This window comes from Acanthaster planci, linkage group LG10 (genome assembly GCF_054643075.1).
Source record: "Acanthaster planci isolate LZ-2023a linkage group LG10, COTS_SCS, whole genome shotgun sequence".
Lineage (NCBI taxonomy): Eukaryota > Metazoa > Echinodermata > Asteroidea > Valvatida > Acanthasteridae > Acanthaster > Acanthaster planci.
This window is the reverse complement of record NC_141786.1, coordinates 10,821,540-10,840,920: the sequence shown is the minus strand read 5'-3', so window position 1 is coordinate 10,840,920 and position 19,381 is coordinate 10,821,540. Positions and strand designations below refer to the sequence as shown.

General features: G+C 42.4%; 1 pseudogene; it reads left to right on the top strand.

Annotated features, from left to right (window-relative positions):
- The first annotated feature begins 14,122 nt into the window (after positions 1-14,122).
- LOC147797746 (uncharacterized) lies at positions 14,123-19,257 on the top strand (annotated as a pseudogene).
- Positions 19,258-19,381: the final 124 nt, after the last annotated feature.

The following is a 19,381-nucleotide window of genomic DNA, read 5'->3' as shown; positions in this document are numbered from 1 at the left end:
CGGATAAGTGGTAGATTTCTGCGTCCGTCATTTTTTATTAATAGTCCATTTATTTAAGGAACGAGTGACGTGAAAACAGTTATTCCGAGGAATAACCGAGGTTTAAGTTAATCATTCAAATTTAATCGACTTTTCGACTAGTTTCATGGGAGATTCAGATCTAGATTCAGATCTAGATATGTTAAACGCTTGCAATGCCGACTTACTCGAAATAAGTCCGTGTCAGACTCCATTAATTAATTTTATATTTTATTCCTATTTTTCCATCAGGTCAATTAATGTCAGACATTTTCTATTTCATTTATCTGAACTAACCTTTGGCATGTATTATTCACTAGACTTTCTCTTCATGTTTAATTCATCACTTTACTTCTTCAGGTTACACATCAATGACCAGGGCCATGGCTTTCTGTACTTAGGAATTTGGATGCACTACCTTGTCCTTTTGTATTGCAGTGGAGCTTTCTTTTGTAAAGACGTGTCACAGGTTGTGTGGATAAAGAAAATAAGGCTGGAGTTCTGTGGGCGATTTGAAGGTGAACAGAGCACAACTGGGTATAAATGTGATGAACAGCGATAGACAGTGGAGAACTGAGAGATGCATCATGATGATGAGATGTGTGGGCTGAGTTGATAGTCCCTATCCCAGTGCCGCGCGAGTTTTGTACTTTAGCTGCGCCATTTGCCACAGCCAGTAGCAGATTTGTCAGGCTGCTTATGAGAAAAAATGGGTTGTCAGGATCATCGTAGCGGCTGATTGACATTCCAAGATTAGAAAACTGAAGAAAACCGTAAGTTTAAATTCAAGTTATTTTGTTATATATCAGTGCTTTTGGTTGTGAGTCTCAAGAACTGGATGGACTGATATTTGGAACTTCAACAGCATCAACTAATTTGCTAAAGATGTGTTCGAAATCAACTTGATGTCAAATTACTGATCATAGTTGTTTGAGTTCTGACAAGTTTTCTTTGAAATGACTGTTCGAGATTGAGATACAAATTTTTGTTATTGTACCATACTATTTGGCATTTTGGTGAATTATTGCTTTAATTAGATGGCCTTGAAGATCTGAGCTTGGCTCAATGACTGGTTGAGTTCCGTTCCTCCTCACGCTCGATGGCTGGTTCTTGAATTCCATTGTAACCTTGGTCACAGCACACTGCAGTGAGGGTTCACATCTAAGTTGCGGAGGTGGTCCCACAGATGTACCAGAGTCGATGAGCAAGCTAGCAAGGGCAGATTCTTATAATCAAGGAGAGACGAACTGATATTACGTCGAACTGTATGTCAGATATTTAATTTGAGAGCAGACGTACATGTAGTGATAACACTTGTAAATTTTGACTTCAAGATCTTCTATTACATGTACATGCCTTGAACCTTTCAGGTTTTTCCAGCTCGTGGCATACTTTTAATCAACCTTGATTTCGCTGGAGTTTATACTGACATTTATTTATTTTGAGGTGCTTTTCAGAGCTGAAATTTTACAGCATAATATTACAGAAATTAGAAACTATCAAAAGTGTCTCTTGATGCACTAGTTTGTGTAGTTTGTGAATTTACTGTGAATTCAAAATTTTAAATCACACATACCTGTACTTACCTGTAAATACTTGAATTGCAAAGGCTGATTTTCATGCGGCCGTGAATAGACATTCATTTGATTAATGTAATTTAATTCTGAGTTGTAGCTACACTCACTTGAGAGACATCTGATTGTAAATACGGAATGGTGGATATTTTGTATTATAAAATCGAGAAATTTTGTAAATAAATTCATATCAAATATTGTAAATAGTACAGATTGGGTTTTGTTACAATCATTTTTCTGGCCTGCATCCAGTCCTTCTGTTGCAGTGGCCGTAAAGTGAGCACACTGTGACAGTCCGTCGTTTCTAATTTTTAACATTGTCGGTGTCACTCTATACCGAACGCTGGCGCCGCACGACAGTGAACCGTGGTACCGTAGTATACGTCTTTTGCACAAATAAATGATTGCGCTTCGAATCTCTTATTGATAAATTTATCAATATTTGACGAGTCAATGGGGCGCTTTTGGTAATCAAATAGAGAGGCATAGGGATCTATTTTAACGTACAGTTCACCTTCAAATCGCCCACAGAACTCCAGCCTTATTTTCTTTATCCACACAACCTGTGACACGTCTTTACAAAAGAAAGCTCCACTGCAATACAAAAGGACAAGGTAGTGCATCCAGTTCCTAAGTACAGAAAGCCATGGCCCTGGTCATTGATGTGTAACCTGAAGAAGTAAAGTGATGAATTAAACATGAAGAGAAAGTCTAGTGAATAATACATGCCAAAGTTTAGTTCAGATAAATTGGGCACAGGAGCTGACACTGAAATAGAAAATGCCTGACATTAATTGACCTGATGGAAAAATAGGAATAAAATATAAAATTAATTAATGGAGTCTGACACGGACTTATTTCGAGTAAGTCGGCATTGCAAGCGTTTAACATCTAGATCTGAATCTAAATCTGAATCTCCCATGAAACTAGTCGAAAAGTCGATTAAATTTGAATGATTAACTTAAACCTCGGTTATTCCTCGGAATAACTGTTTTCACGTCACTCGTTCCTTAAATAAATGGACTATTAATAAAAAATGACGGACGCAGAAATCTACCACTTATCCGGCTCATTACCTAAATGGCCAACTCCCCCTCCCAGACCCGAAAACACCTGTGAGCACCAAATATTTGAATAGGGGTGAAAGATGGATAATGCACAGCCACTTGAGAAGTTGTTCATGAGGGGTGCTTCTGGTAAGTTTTCTACTCATCATGACTGGCTTTAGGTGTCTGGTTCCAGCCTAATCGGAATATGGCAATATTTTAAAAGGACAGTTCAGAGTGAAAATGTCCACAGCTGCTAGGAATTTCTTTCGTACATGTATTTCTGTATTATCAGTTAAAGTACGCATCTAGCTATGCCAAGAAGACAGGTTTTGAAAACTCGTTGAAGGCAACAGTGAAAACACTGCCCGAAAGAGTAAAAACCACTCAAAAATTCTGAAAACCACTCTGATGAGAGTGAAAATACTGTAGAATAAAAATCACTCATGAATGGAAACCACTTCAAAAGTGGATCCAAGGTACATGTACATGCACCGGTATGCGTACATATACTATTATGTATGACTCTCATTTATGGCTCCATGAAAGAGTGGACATTTTGATCTTGGGAGCAGAGTGCATGGTTTCCAGTTCCAGTTTTCCAAGACTTTTTCACTCTTTTGGATTAAATTATAAGGGACTCTTTTAAAGAGTGAATTTTACTGTAACTCTCATGCTGGAGAGCAAGTACCCCATTGGGTTACTGGCATTGTACATGTACATACAGAAAGACACTTAATACTACATGTACCATGTTTTGATTTTTTTTCCATGAGCCAGGAAGCAATATAAGAAGTGAACGATCACACATTCTGTCAAATATTGACTCATCTGTCTCACTACGTTAAAAGCTTTTAAGAATGGTTGTGTTCAAGTTGTCACGAAAGTGAAAACACTGTAGAAGTAGTGGGACGAGGGGTGACAAACCGTCTGTTCATGTACACTTGCGAAAAGGTTTACAATTCGAATGACAGTTCAGTGAATACTAAATAAATGGTTAGAAATTCAAATTTTCTGAAATTCGGAGCATACAGTAAATACATGTGGTAACCATCTGGTTTAAAATCATTTTATATTCTACATGCATGCAAATGTCCACTGCCATACATATACATTTACTTTTTTCTTTGAAATCGTTTGAAACTATTGTTGATGCAACACCTGAGTTAGTCACGGTGATAAAGAGGCTAATGCAAAGGTGAGAGTTGCCATGGGTTGCAAACCAACATTGTGTCTGTTTGCCATCAAGCCCATCACGAAAGGACAAGAGGTACTGTACAACTACGGAATAAGTGAGCTCCCGTGGAAGACAAAAATGGTATGAACATGCAACATGTGCACTGTAACCGTTTAATCTAAAACACTTTTACCAGTATTTCAGTCTCTACTTTGTGCAGTGCAACTTCTACATGTAGATGGGAATACATCGGGGCAATCAAGTTGTAAATCAGGCTATCTTCAGATTTGACCCCATCCAACTTACAGCACAGCAACAGTATTTGTAGATAAACATTTTGACACTGAGATCAACACATACATGTAGTTCTTAAAGGACTACGTGCATGTGTTGATTTCCGTGTCAAATTTAAAAAGAAATCAGAATTGTCTGAAAATGTTTCCAGATTTAACACGTACTGTGAGCCATATACCGTGTACTTTTGATAATTTTTAGTCACAATATGAGGCCACGTACAAGTAATATTCAAAGAGGACACTTTGTGCTGTGAACTCAGGAATAACAAAAGAAATTTCACTCAACAAAAATGTACACACGGTACACACAAATATCACACATAGTGAGGCGAATGCAACTGACACCTCTTGTGGTGGACCCAGTAACCGGCCGGATCAGGGATGGAATTGACCTGGCCAAACCCCACAAATATATTTATTAACCTTGAGCAAGGATGAGTGGCTACCATGATACAAGGGGGGATATCAGTTAACGAACGGCGGACTAAGCCTAGGGGCAGTTCGTTGGGTGGAAGTTTACCACCAATTAGGAAAGACTGGATTTATCTGGCAATACAGTAATGAAACACAGGGAAACCTAAATAAACCTCACAGTGACACAGGATTTCCAAGGACAATAATCAAGTATTTGATTTATTGCAATAAAAATCAATAAGGTATATAAATCACACAAGGTTTATGTACACAATACACTTCACAAAGCAATACAATATGCCTCACGTGGTTAACTAACCACCAGACTAACTTAAACATGCAAAAACATGTCATGCAAAACAGGGTCAATCTAACGAAAGGGAAATTACCCTCACCGCGATCTGAGTACATCAAGTAAACCTCAAAGCTAGCTAGCACAATGACAAGATTGCCTTCCAGCCGTCATCCCACTATCATTGCTTACAGACGACAAACAATCAAACCGCAAAGACCACTAGCTCCCAGCCTAGGTTCACGACACTCAGCTCTATCACTAAAGTAATCTAGACCCAGTACGGTTCGCTACTACACCTACCAGTTATAGTCACTACACGAAGCGCCCCTGGTGCAGCGTCCACGCTATACCTCGCAGAGGCACAGCACAGAATTGTAGACAGCGTCCTCCACGATCCTGCCACTCTGCGACCCAGCAGCAAAACTAACTAACTGATTGTGCGCGCTCTAAGCACGCCGCAAGCGCCCAGACCTAGTGCTCTACGCAACGCTGATTGGTCCACTCAATGCTTAATAATTCGTGACTTAGACTGGCATTCATGCCTACCCCTGTTTCGTCACACAGGCCCCAGCTAAGCTTGGTCTGTCCCGTGCCAAATGGCTTAATCTAAAACTATAAGAAACAGTGCTGTATTATACAATTACAACAACATGAGGTCTACCTAAACCCCTACATCAATAAACCTTATACAGTTATAACCCCTGCCATGAGGTCCATAAACCTCACACCAGTTATAAGTACAGATATACATTACTTACACAATGTGGAAATCACTCACTTCATACAAAACAAACCTGAGATTTACCTAATGAACCTCGTTACAATTAGCATAATTTATTCACAAGTGTACTCTCCACTACGTTCATAATATACCTCAAAACTCTCCTGCTATTTATACAATTAAAACTTACTTGTTTTTTCTGACATAAAAATAAAATTCAAGTAGTAGCAAAACCTTTAGTGATCCTCAACACTTCAAACTTCAAAATACACTGAAAAAATAAGTTAACTTTAATCTGTAACACAAGCAAAACATATTTACAAAGTGCTTTTCCTTGCTAGTCATAGACAAAAGGTAGAAGCAAATAAAAACTAAGTGCCGTCTTCTGCAACTGTGAGATACTCATTAGCATCGACAGGTCTCAGGTATGCCTGATGATGGACTTCTTCTCGAATCAGCCTGCCATCGAGGAAGATCTTCTATTCTATGGTTGCAACCTTCTTCATCTTTGCTGGTTTCCCTTGTCTCTGTCAGTCTTCCCCTCCTCATGCTCTGGGCCGGCTTCTGTACCTGAGCTCATGGACATCATTGACTTGGTGACTCGGGAGTCTGACGCTCCTTCCTCACCAGTTCCAGAATAGAGCGAGGCTTACCCTCATTGCGAAAGATTGGTACACTATGATGAACCTGCGGCTGGTCAAACGCTGTCGAGTGCTCAGCTTCTGTGTTCTTGGCTGGACTCTCTTGCTCGTTGGACTTTCCTGTTGGGCAGCGGACCAGAGGTGATATGGGGGCTGGGGAAAGTGAAATTACAGCTTCTCTTGTGGGACTTTCACCTGTTTCTTCGAAGGCAGCTGTCTTTGTCGGCTCTTGGCTTGTCCCTAGGCCGGAACTTTTCACTAGGTCGAGAATGGAACAGGGCCTTACAGTCAAGCGAATGATCGGGGATATTGATTAGCGGCTTACATGAGACAGGTTGCTCACCGTTGAGTGAGAGGCCTTTTCATCTTCAGCCGGGCCCTTCCCAGCTGATGAGGTCTCGCCTATACCTAGAGCATCCTCATCAACCCTATCTCGGGGAGCCACCCTCTCAGTCGGTGCAACCGAACCTACCGCCCCCTTGTTGACCATTCTTCCCACCGACGACCTTGGACTACTGGAACAGGGCATCGTAGTACCCCCGTCTTGTCGATCCTCTGTCATTTGGACACTGCTGCACTCATCAAGATAATCTGGATGGCAAGAACGATAGTGCCGCCTGATGTTGCTACAATAAACCAAACCCAAGAAACAAAACCACATTTTTGTTTAATAACAATCCAATCAAATTAATTCCTCAAACTACCCTGAGGTTACAGGCCATCTCTCCCCCGGGGAACTTTGAACACAATTTATAGTTTGTCCAAATCCTCCCTATATCGCCGGTGTTTCCTCGGAAGGTACCTTCTGGGAGCTTTTGTCGGGCCATTCCCCTCGTCCTTTTATCCTGAAGGACCAACCGTTTGAGCCTTAGGAGGCTCCTCACTTCTTCCATGAACCTTAATCACTCCATCATGTACTAGCTCTACTCCAATTGATTGGGGACCCTTTGCTATTTCCTGCATCAAGGGTTCCTCAATCACCTTTGGCTGATATCGCCATGGTTTTAGGGTCTCGCCAGTGTATGGTTTGAGCCTGTCTCCATGAACTACAAAAGCCTTACTTCCAGGCTTCCGTTGAATCCTGTAAGTTACACCAGAGAGTTTCTTGACCACCAGAAATGATCCATCCTAGCGAAGTTCTAACTTCGGGGACCTCCCTTTCCTCTTGGACTTATTGAAAAGCCAGACGAACTGACCTTCCAACAGCCCTCCTCCATGCACCTTGCGGTTGAAGTTCCGCTTCTGATACCTTGCACGTTGTTGGAGGCACTCTCTGGCTCTGCTATGAGCCTCCTGCAGCTTCTGCCTCAACCCTCGTGCAAAATCTGTTTTTACCGGGTCCTCCACTTAGGACCTTCAATTACCAAGTCCACTGGCAACATGGTCTCCCTCCCCAGCATCATCATATTCGGGGACTCACCAGTCAACTCTTGGGGAGTGCACCAATATGCAAAGCATGCATATGGTAGACACTTATCCCAGTCACGCTGTTTTTTCTTTGGTTCAATCATCACAGCAACCATGTTGATCAAAGTCTTATTGAATCGATCAACCAGTCCATCGGACTTTGGGTTGCATGCTGTAATTCGAGTTTTGGATATACCCAAAACCCGACACATCTCAGCAAAGACAGCCGACTCAAAGTTTGTCCCTTGGTCTTAGTGCAGTTCCAAAGGAATCCCAAAACTACAGACAAACGCGGTGACAAATTTATTTGCCACGGTGTCAGCCCTGGCATCGGGGAGGGGATATACCTCCATCCACTTCGAGCAGTAATCCCCGACCACTATGATCCAAGAATTGCCACTGTCACTCCGGGGCAGTGGCCCCAGCAAGTCCACAGCCACTCTTTCCATGGGCTCGCCAACCACGTACTGTTGTAAGGGGGAAACTTTCCTCTTTACAGGAGACTTCCTCCTTCCACAAAGTTCGCACTGTCTTATGAAAGACCTCACGTCAGCGGTCATTCCCGGCCAGTAATACCGCGTTTTTACCTTGGCTAGTGTCTTTGTGGCACCCAAGTGACTGCTCGTCCGACCACAATGAAGCTCACGAAGGACCTCTTCTTGAAGCTTCCTCGGGATTACCAGTCACCACGTGACTGACTTCCCATCGTTGGACTCCCACCTTCTGCAAAGCACCCCATTGCACATTTGCAACTGGTCCCAGAGGGACCATAGCTTTTGTGGGCAGCCGAGGTGCCTGAAACAGTTCCACAAAGAGGTCTACTGCTCAGCTCCTCCTTAGAATTAACAATCCAACTCATGCTGGGATCCTCCAGCTGTGCTTGCCCAACAGCATCCCTCGGCATACAAGGTTGGGCAAAAGTTCCCCTCTCCTCAACCTTTGGAACTACTGGATCAGCAACAACCTCTCCCTGACCCACAAAAATACCAGGAGGTTTAGCACCCTCAAATTCATCTGGTATTTGAGGTACCTCTACTGCCTCCTCATCATAATCATGCCGACCGCACTGCTTACAGATCTTCCTGGACAGCCCATCGGCACTCCAATGCTTTCGTCAAGGTCAAAGAAATGGTCAAATCATTCTCACTGATGACTTCAAGCCCTCTAGCAAGCTGGCCCTTGGGGCTCTTAAAATTAAGCAACCACCGTAGGGCAGCATGGTCAGTGCAAAAGACAATCTTCCTACCATGCAGGTACTGCCTGAACTGTTTCAACTAGACCACTACCGCCAAAAACTCCCGCCGCGTAACACAGTACTTCTTTTCAGCTCTACTCAATTTGCGGCTGGCATAGGCGATAACGTTCTCTTCGCCTCCGTGGACCTGGGACAAAACTGCCCCTATCTATTCCAACTCCACTAGCATCCGTGTCTAGGATGTAGTCACTGTCTGACACAGGGTAAGCCAAAACAGGAGCTGCCTGCAACTTCTGTTTAAGCGCCTCAAATCCTTCTTGACATGCCTCGGTCCAGACAAATTTTTTATACTTTTCAGTCAAAGTATGCAACGGTGAGGCCACCTCAGCAAACCCACGGATAAACCGCCTATAGTAGGAAGCGAGGCCAGCAAAGCTTCGCACTTCCTTCACACACTTCGGTGTCGGCCACTCAGCCACGGCTCGCACCTTTTCGGGGTCCGTAGCTACACCCTTGGACAACACAATGTGTCCCAAGTAGTTAACCTGCTTCTGGATCAAGAAGCACTTAGGCACCAAGTCAAAATAGAAACGGTTCATGAAGTGGGAAACGATACATAAACGATAAGCTCCTTACCCGCTTCAGAGTAAAGCGGGCAATGATAGGGAGTCACTAGCTAAATGCTTGTGGTTTGATGAACACCACTCCTGGGTGATGTTTTCTAACAATAGAGAGCTTTAAGGATTACACTCCATTGTGGCTGGTGGTTGAGTCATTAGAGCTGTTTATCAACAGCTGGGACCCCAGCCCATTGATATGTCAACAATTTTTTTTTGGGGGGGGGTTAAGGATGGGTTTATACTACCGTTTAAATGGATAAGGATTTTTTTCTTCAGTTTGCCACGCTACCCAAACCAACATTAGTGGACTTTTCTTATTTCACATTTTAGATTGATTTTGAAGTCCCGTGATTGTTGCATCTATAATCTTCTCCATTTACTCTATTGTCTAATCCAATTATTGACAAATCTGTGATGTGGAAATCACTGCCTGACAGTGCTAGATTTTGGGAATGAAAACTACAGATCTTAATTCAGTGACACGAGACTTAGTGATGCACATAGGCCCGTTGACTCTGATGGAATTAGTCTTTTGTTAAGAGATTAATTGCTTCCCCTTCTGAATAAGCTGTGCTAAGCCTGTGGATGAACTGGCCCAATTTACATAACAAAGCCGATGCACAATAACCATTCATGGTAAGCTGGGAGTCAGGGCTTTTGTACCAAGGTGGGGGAGATGGTAGTATGCATCAAAGGGGTTGCCGCATAGCCAATTCTCTTTCGGGAAACGGTGTCTTGCAACCATTACCCACTTGCAGTTGAATCGGGCAACGGTTTGAAAGTGGATTAAGGGCAACCATTTCCCGCTTGGTCAACCGTTTCTATTTTGACTTGGCGCCTTACTTGGCTTCAATTTCAACCCAACTTCTCTCAACCTGGAGAGAACGACTCTCAGTCGCTCGATCTCCTCCTTGACTGTTTTGCGAAGTACAATGGCATCATCCAGGTATATCAACAGGTTGTCCCACTGAAGGCCTGCCATTACTTTGTCCATCAGCCTCTCGAATGTGGCTGGGGCATTGCAGAGGCCGAAAGGCATGCATTTCCACTGATACAAGTCACTTCGGACCACAAAAGCTGATTTCCTACCGGCATCCTCGTCCATGACCACCTGCCAATATCCCGAAGCTAAGTCTAATGTCGAAAACCACTCGGCACCCGCAAGAGCATGGAGTGTCTCGTTAATCCGAGGCACAGGGTACGCATCTTTAATGGTCACCCTGTTTAAGCCTTGATAATCAATACAAAGTCGACGTGACCCGTCCTTTTTCTGGACTAACACCACATTAGCAGCACGTGGGCTGTCAGACGGTTCAATAACCCCCCTCTTCTGCAAGTCCTCTACTTCCTTCATAATCTCCCGCTGATTGCACAGAGGGTGGCGCCTTGGCCTCTCTTTGACTGGCCGGGCATCACCAGTGTTAATCTCGTGTCTCACCACCTCTGTTCGCCCTATATCATGCTCGCCTGAAGGAAAGACATCTTGAAATTCAACCAGGCAATACTTCACCTCAGCATGATAATCCTCACCAAGGTTGACCTTACTACGGTCAAACAAATCATGCAGGTGACTCGGGAGGTCTCCTCCAACCTCGCCCGTACATTTCCGAATAGCAACAGCAACCGAATTAACATTCACTGTTGCAATCGTACCAACGGCTGTCCCCTTCCGAACAACCTGTTTCTCCTTGTTTGGATTTAAAATCCGCAGAGGAAGAACCTCTGCCCTCGACTGGACCAGTGTTCTGGCTAGCATTAGGCCTCGCTCAGCCAATTCACCCATGGTTTCAGCCACGAGCACCCTTCTAATGAATGGCTCTCCAGTACTGCTTGTACATTCAGCCGCTCACCATTCAGCCTCAATTTGAGACTTTGGAAATCTAAATTTACGCCAGGGTCAACAAGAAATCCATGCCCAATATACCGTTACATCGGCAAATATTGCTCACACTGGGAAAGTTGTTCTTTCTGAACCTCATCATGTACATCAACCCAGGCAACGCCCATCGCTGACAATTTACTGCCATCGACCTGTGGAATGTTGGTGCTGTCCATATCTAGCACAGGCCTCCGTTCTTAGGCCATTTCCTGGTAGACTCGACTACTGACCAATGTGTCTGTAGACCCTGAGTCCACCAGGAACCTACAGCTTGTTCCCCTTACAACACCACCCAACTTAGGCTGAGTGCCTATACGCTCTCCGCCTTCTGATTTCCGCCTCTTCCTGCCTTGCTTGGGCCCTCTGGAACATCCAGCCTGCCTTCGGGCCCACCGGTCCGCTGGCTGACGTTTCCCTGCTCACTTCTCTGCTTGTGAGGCTTACTGCACTCACGAGCGAAATGACCAGCATCCCCACACTTAAACCACTTCAACTCACTAGGCTTCTTCCTCCCAGGCTTTGGTGACTGCCTTGGAGGGGCCTTCGCCTGTCCACTTGGGCTTAGACCTTGTTTGCTGAGTCCTTTCAGCAACTCAACCATCTGGTCTAATCTCTTTGACTGATGGCCAGCATTTTCCTCGAGTTTCTGAAGACGTCACTCAATGTCAGAGTCGATAGCCCTCGCGAATTTCGCGGGCTTTCCCTCGGCTCTACTCTGAACCTCAATCTTTTCGGTCTCAAGAGCGGCCAGTATCGCTTCGTGTAATGTTTTGGGATGAACACGATGAACGGCTTCCCTCACAACCTAACCACTAATTGCATCGAGAAAATGATTTTTACCAAGGCGCTCTCGGGCCTCTTCGGGAATTTCAGGGTAAGCCTTCACCGTGAGATCACAGACTGCTTGGCCCAACTCCTGTAGAGTCCCCTGTCTTCTGTGTCTAAATTCCACTAAATAGTTTTCGGCCTGTCGACCAGGGCCCAATCTTATCTCCAACACCTCACTGTAAGTGAACTTCTTTGAACCATCGCCCAGACGTCTTAGGGCATCACCCTGAAGGCTGGCAGCCAGAAATTCTTCTGCCTGTTCCTCACTCTACATATTTACCTTGCGGCATGCCTCAAAATGTTGGTAATAATCGTTCCATAGAACTTCACCATTGTATCGGTCGGGGTTAATTGTTGGCCTGTGAGGCTTACTCTGAGGTTTACTAGGAACCCCACCAACGACTAACCTACACTCCCTTATAAGGGACCAGGGCCCATCCCTAGGTGAGTCAACCTCACCAACAACTTTGTTGGGTTCCCCACAGTTGGGCGAGTTAGAAAACTCAACAACTCAGTGTGTAACTCTCACTTCACTTTTTGGCGCAATCAGCACAGGATTTCCAAGGACAATAATCAAGTATTTGATTTATTGCAATAAAAATCAATAAGGTATACAAAACACACCTACCAGTTATAGTCACTACACACAGCGCCGCTGGTGCAGCGTCCACGCTATACCTCGCACAGTCACAGCACAGAATGGTAGACAGCGTCTTCCACGATCCTGCCACTCTGCGACCCAGCTACGAAACTAACTGATTGTGCGCGCTCTAAGCACGCCGCAAGCGCCCAGACCTAGTGCTCTACGCAACGCTGATTGGTCAACGCAATGCTTAATAATTCATGACTTTGACTGGCATTCATGCCTACCCCTGTTTCGTCACAATAGGAAAGACGTGAAATGCAATCTGTGATTGGTCATAACTTTTTTCAACAAAAAGTATGACTTTTTGACTAATGGCAAAGAAGTTAAGAATGTGCCTTACATGTACATTTTTCAGTTTAAAAACGAGGGTCATCAATGCACGTTTGGTAGTTTCCTGGCCGAAACAAAGGTGATTTATTAATTAATCTCTGGGACAAAGTAGGTACACCATACCAGTTAATTCATCAACCTTTTTTGAGACACATTTGGATGAAACCCCAAGCTTTCCATTGTGTTCAATTCACGTCTTTGATAGTAAATACTTGTCGGTTTGGGGGGAAAATACGCTTTTAGTTTTGCAGCATATATGTAGCATGTTGGTCATTATGTTTTGTAAATATGGTACTTGTAGCCTCCAAATGAACCATGAGGAGTATCAAGTGAACTATTGAGAGACTTGTGTGCAGCACTGGGCCACTCAAGTACACAACCTTGAGACTCTCGGATTGAAATGCCTCCTGGCAACTCAAGTGAACAACCTCAAGACTCCCGGTGTGCAACACTTCCTGGTGACTCAGGTGAACAATCCGGAGACTTGCACCACAGAACATTTCCTCTTGACTCAAGTGAACAACATCAGGATCACTGGTGTGCAACACTTCCTGGTGACTCAGTGATTCATCTACCATCATTTCTGATGACCTACTGGTACCAAAACAGAGGGTGTGTACAGCAATGTCTCAGCAGGGTTCAAATACACCTAGTTTTCAGGGAAAATCTGCTGACATGACATGCAAAAAAGGAAAAGGGGAAAGCTGGAAAGAAAATTGTGCTTGAAGAAATCACTCCATGGCTGAATCTTCAGCAAACACAGCAAAAAAGGGCAGAGGGTATGGGACAAAAGACATTACTGTGTTTTCTGCCTTAAGCCTTACAAAAAATTGACAGAGCACTGGAAAGATATACACTCTGAAGAAACTGAGTTATGCAAAATATTTGCACTTGAAAAAAATACCAAAGAGAGAAGGGACCTCACTGCAGCCTTAAGAAAAGCTTGGGACTACGAGCACAATAAAATGGTGAACTTATTGTTTACAAGCGACCAAATTATGGTGACAGGTCAAAAAACAGTGATTACATTTTTGTTCTGATTGCAGAGGCCTCTATAATAAAAAGGCCCTATAGAGGCACCAAAACATGCCCACAACGTAAAACAAGCAAAAAACGTTCAAGGCATATTAAAGAAGGGGCTGCTCTTATGCCAGTAACACACCATGTTTCTGTGTTTCTAAAGAAAGTACTAAGTGGGATGGAGCAAGATTATGTAACCATGGTTGCCAGAAATGATCCCCTGATTTTAAAATTGGGTGAACATTATGCAGCTTCTGCTGGTCATACAAACAACAGCAATCACAATATTGCGCAGAAAATGAGGGAGGCTTCACGCCTACTGTTTACTGCGTGGGGTCTTAATGACCAAGTCATTACTGCAAAATATTTGGTCAATCCTAAGAACTTTGACACAGTTGTTGATGCTGCTTTGAAATGCTCAAAGTTTGATGATGCAACCTTTGAGTTTACTACCCCATCATTGGCAAAGAAACATGGCCATATACTGAAAAGGATGGCTGAAATTGTAGATGCCGAAGCCCTAAAAACAGGGGTTTTTATTGGGGATGGGAACAACACAGGAGGGTTTAAACGACTCATGCAGTTAGAATGGGGAACTCGAGTCTCGGAGCATGCATTACAGCAGGCAGGTGCTTCCAAATGGAATGATCCCCCAAAGCTTCCACTTACAGAGGGCATACTGAAATTGCACAAACACATGCGTGAAGAAGAGAACAGAATTAAATCTCAAATAAAGCAGTGCGGCATTTCAGGGGAAAGCTTTACACAGTTGGCACAAGTAACCCTTGCCCAGCTCATTGTATATAACAGGAGGAGGCCAGGAGAGAGACCCAGTTTCTCAAGGTAGAATCTTACCAGAAAAAGTAGCTCGTGGAGTTGATGCACACAGTGAAGTGATGGAGCCACTGTCCCTCTCTGAGAAACTTTCCATTGACAGACTTGCCATAGTGTATATACGAGGAAAAAGGAACAGAGGTGTTTCACTCCAAACATCAGAGAATCTGTCGACATGCTTGTTAACTCACGTGAGGAAGTCGGTGTTCATCCTGAAAATCCATACACTTTTGCCAGAGTTAATGCAAATGCAACAGGCCCACATAGGGGTTGTGACTGCTTACGCATGCTTGCAAAACAGTGCAGAGCACAAAACCCTGAAACGCTGACTGCAGCTAGACTCAGAAAGCATGTTGCGACTATGAGTCAACTGTTGAATTTGAAAAAAAAAACATGAGTTAGAACGATTGGCCAATCACTTGGGTCACGACATCTTAGTACATATAGAATACTATCGATTGCCTCATGAAGCTCTTATCCTAGGTAAGGTTGGGAAACTCCTAGATGCATTAGAGCAAGGCAAAATACATCAGTACAGGGGTAATCACTTGATGAGGTGGTGCTTGATGAAACAGACAGACATATGAATTCTCAAAGCTCAGATGAGGATGCTGTGCCTGAAAGAGCAGAAGTTGAACAGGAACCATGTGCTCGACATGATGAATCTCTACCTGAAAAACATGCCCCAAAAGGAGGAAACACTGGCTTCAAATTAAGTGAGAAAAGCAAAAACAAACGTGCTCACAGTTGTGTTAGGCAAGCTACCACAAGACAGCCCTGGAAAGCCCAAGAGGTTGAGGCTATTATGAATCACCCTGGTCTAAGAAAATGTTTGAAATTGGGGAAAATCCCTACAGAGTCCCTCTGTAAGCATGCTAAGGGCAAAAACAAAAATCTAGAATGTGGAATTGTTGTGCAAATTAAATCCAAGGTTTGGAACATACTTCAGGCTGATAGAAGAAAGCGTGAACAAGCTTAAAAAATGGTTAGTTTTTTCACTTTTCTGCCTTCTTGAATCATTCCATTTTGAAGTCATTTTATAACAAAGTATTTGGGCTGAAAATGTGGACGGTTGTTGTCTACAGTTCCAACTTGTAATGGAGAAAATTGTACATGTTCAGTATGTCAAACTTGCCATGGTGGCAACCAGTAATGCATAAAATTCAGGGATCCTGAAAATTGAAATGCCTTTAAAATCATGAATCACAGAGTCAGTAGTCATAGTCAGTGTCATTTTTTATTTTTTGGTAGGGTTTTTTCAGCTTTTTACTGTTTACTGTTTAGAATTATACTTGTTCTTTACTTGTTTAAATAAATGTATTTGACCAACTCCAGCAAAGCCCTAGACTTCGCTGGAAAAAAGTACTACCTTTTTGAAATCTACAGTGAAATTTTGGGGAGCGGGAAGATAACAGTCAATTTTCACTTGAAAGAGCACAGAAAGAAAAAATTTGGAATTTGTTTGAAATTGAGGGGTGGAACAACATTCCAACTGTTGCAGTGGATAGAACAAACACTGGGAATAAAGTGAGGAAATATTGCTGTTTTCTCTGGCCTGAAACCTCGTTTAAATGAATGCTCATACCAGCAACATCATTTTGTGAAATTCTTAGTGTTGGGTTTTCCTGGAATTGGTCTCATTTGTTCATGCGTTATATTTTACTTGTTTAATATAAAACGGAAGTTGGTTTCTTGCCTGTGTCCATGATTTATGTACATGTACATGATCATTTCCAATATTTGTTTTTGAGCTCTGAAAAGTAGAGTTATAGCTCAAAAATGTCGGTTTTATCGTAATAGCATTTGTACATGTACATGTACAGGTATGTTGCCGTGATGCCACCGAACAGGTTTGATCATGTTGATCGTATTGCATTATTCCTGATGAAAAAGAAAACCCATGAAATTTGTTTTTAAAATACCGTGTTGTCATGGAAATAACACTTACATGTAATGCATTTTGGAATCTGCGGGTATACATGTACATATTGGCAGGCATAATAATTAGCTTTTATTGACCTTCACCCGTTTAACTTGTTATAAATGCACTATGTAACCTTTATCTTGGTGTGAAGGTGTGTTCACTGACAGTACAGAACGAGATGTTTTTGTACTGAGCGTGAACACATCTGCACACTGAGACTCATCTAGTGGTACTGTGAGTGAACACATCTACACACTGGAACTCCTCTTTTTGTACTGTAAGTGAGCACACACACATCTAGTAGGAAAAGAAGGTCTTGATGTTGCAGATATGCTCACTCTTAGTACAAATAGAGGAGCCTCCATGTGCAGATAAACTCACTCTCAGTACATGTACAAATAGAGGAGTCTAAGTGTGCAGATGTGTTCACTCTCAGTGCAAATTTACTGGGAAACTCATCATTTTATGTGGACAGTGGTCATTTGCCAATACCTAATTTTATGGGATTCATTTTACAAAACATTCCACTTGTGTCTTATCATGGACGTACATATACCAGACTCCAATCTCCCTACCATCGCTTATCTTGTAACAAATGAAGAGTTAGTTATTAATCAAATGATAGAGTTTTGCAAAGTGTTTAAAATGTATGGAGCAGCTGGATGCTATGTGAGTGATTTTGGTTGGTATTATTTGATGAGCTACAGGTTGCCTTTCTTGAATTTCATGCTGTCAGACGAGGATGGCCGGTCAGAGTTTACAAGGTTGGCCTTACAATGTTTGCTGTTTATTCTATTTACTGTTTGCTGTGATACATGGAGTCATGATTGAATATGAACAAATGTATCCAGGTCCACATTCGTATATACAGATTTATGCAGGTTATTTATTGTTACCAGAATATCCTACTCTACTACATGTAGTGTTGTGTCCTATGATATCAATGTACTCACGAAATGCACGTGCCCAGGCTGTACAAAACTGCAGTTGAATGGTGACCTTGGTAAAGCTTTTCGATCAATGGATGTACATGAAGCTTAGCAAAAATACAATTTGAAAAAAAATGCCAATAACTCAAACCTGAGTACAACTTTAATTTTCATCTGTACATAGATGGAAGCAGTCCTAAACTGTGTTGGTTAGGCTGGGGAATGATGCAGTACTGTTGAGGGTTTGCTTACCTACCCAGATGTGGTACTTTTGCTACGTTCATTCAAGTTTTGTTTTTCTTTTGTTCTTAGTAAAATCAATAAAGTTATTAAATAACCTGAAATGTTTGTTAAAACCTATGTGACATGTACAGCTATGTCAGACCTTCTACTTAAAAAAAAAAATCGTTCTTCTCTGAGGGCTAAATATGCTTACCAACCTGCCGGTTAATTGCACCTAGATGTACATGTGCCTTCCATTTAGCTGCTGAAGTTGGGGATTCTGCTTTTGTCATCTTTAATGCCCTCCATATTAAATCTGTGCTCCTCTCATGCAAGAAATTAAAGTATTTGAAAATGTCACAGAATTGTTTAGTGTTGAACATTTTCCTATTGTGAAAACCAGTTACATGTACTCTTTTTGCTTAACTGTACAAGTAGTCTTGTAAAGATAGACGTACATGTACATGAGGCACATGTCGAAGTGTTGGATTCCTTTTGACTTGATGTTAAGACCAGTTTAAGACCAGTGCAATTGCGTAATGGATGCTTAAAGTGTAACAGTTAATTACTAAACCTCATAATTATTCATCAGGCTCCAGGAGCTCAACACTTTTACCTAAAGAATATTTATGACATAAAAAATTAAATAAATACAACCTGATATGCAGGGGGACATACGTGTGGGGGAAACTAATGACCTCTTGGTATTGGATGATTTGGGACTTTTTCAGTTTCACCTTGGGAGATAGTCCCAATCACCCAACACCGCAAGAACATTGGTTTTCACACTTTCCCTGTACCATGTTATACTTGTATACTGTTGTCAGGTTGATGATTCAGAGAATTCTCTGACGAAGCTTTGCAAATTTAAGGGTGATTATTACCTACAAAAAGTACAGTACCTGTAGTTTAACATGCTGCTCGAAGCATTTCCAGGTGTACGGCAGTAATCTGCAATTTTTGTACACAGAACAGTGTCTTGAAGATGTGTAGACTCGACTTCATAGCCTTGGTATAATAACTGAATTTTCACCAATGGTAACATTTTATCTAGCAGAAGTTTTGTGTATCGCAAATATTTTCGCTACTTGTTTCCTTCTAATTAGTCCATTGAATATTTACCACACAGGCTTATTGTTATCCACCAGAAATTCTAGAAATTAAAGCATTTGACACTGGTTGCATTTCAATTGTTTTAACTTGGTATTCTGTTTTTCTGATGTTTTGAACATTTTAGCTGATCAAGGAGCTTTGCTTTAATAAAGCCTCTCGATATTGTAATTTCCCTGACATTTCAGGTATGTTTAGTTGCGTTTTAATATAAAAAGGCCAGTTGATCGTCCAGCTTTTTCCCACAAAGAGGAC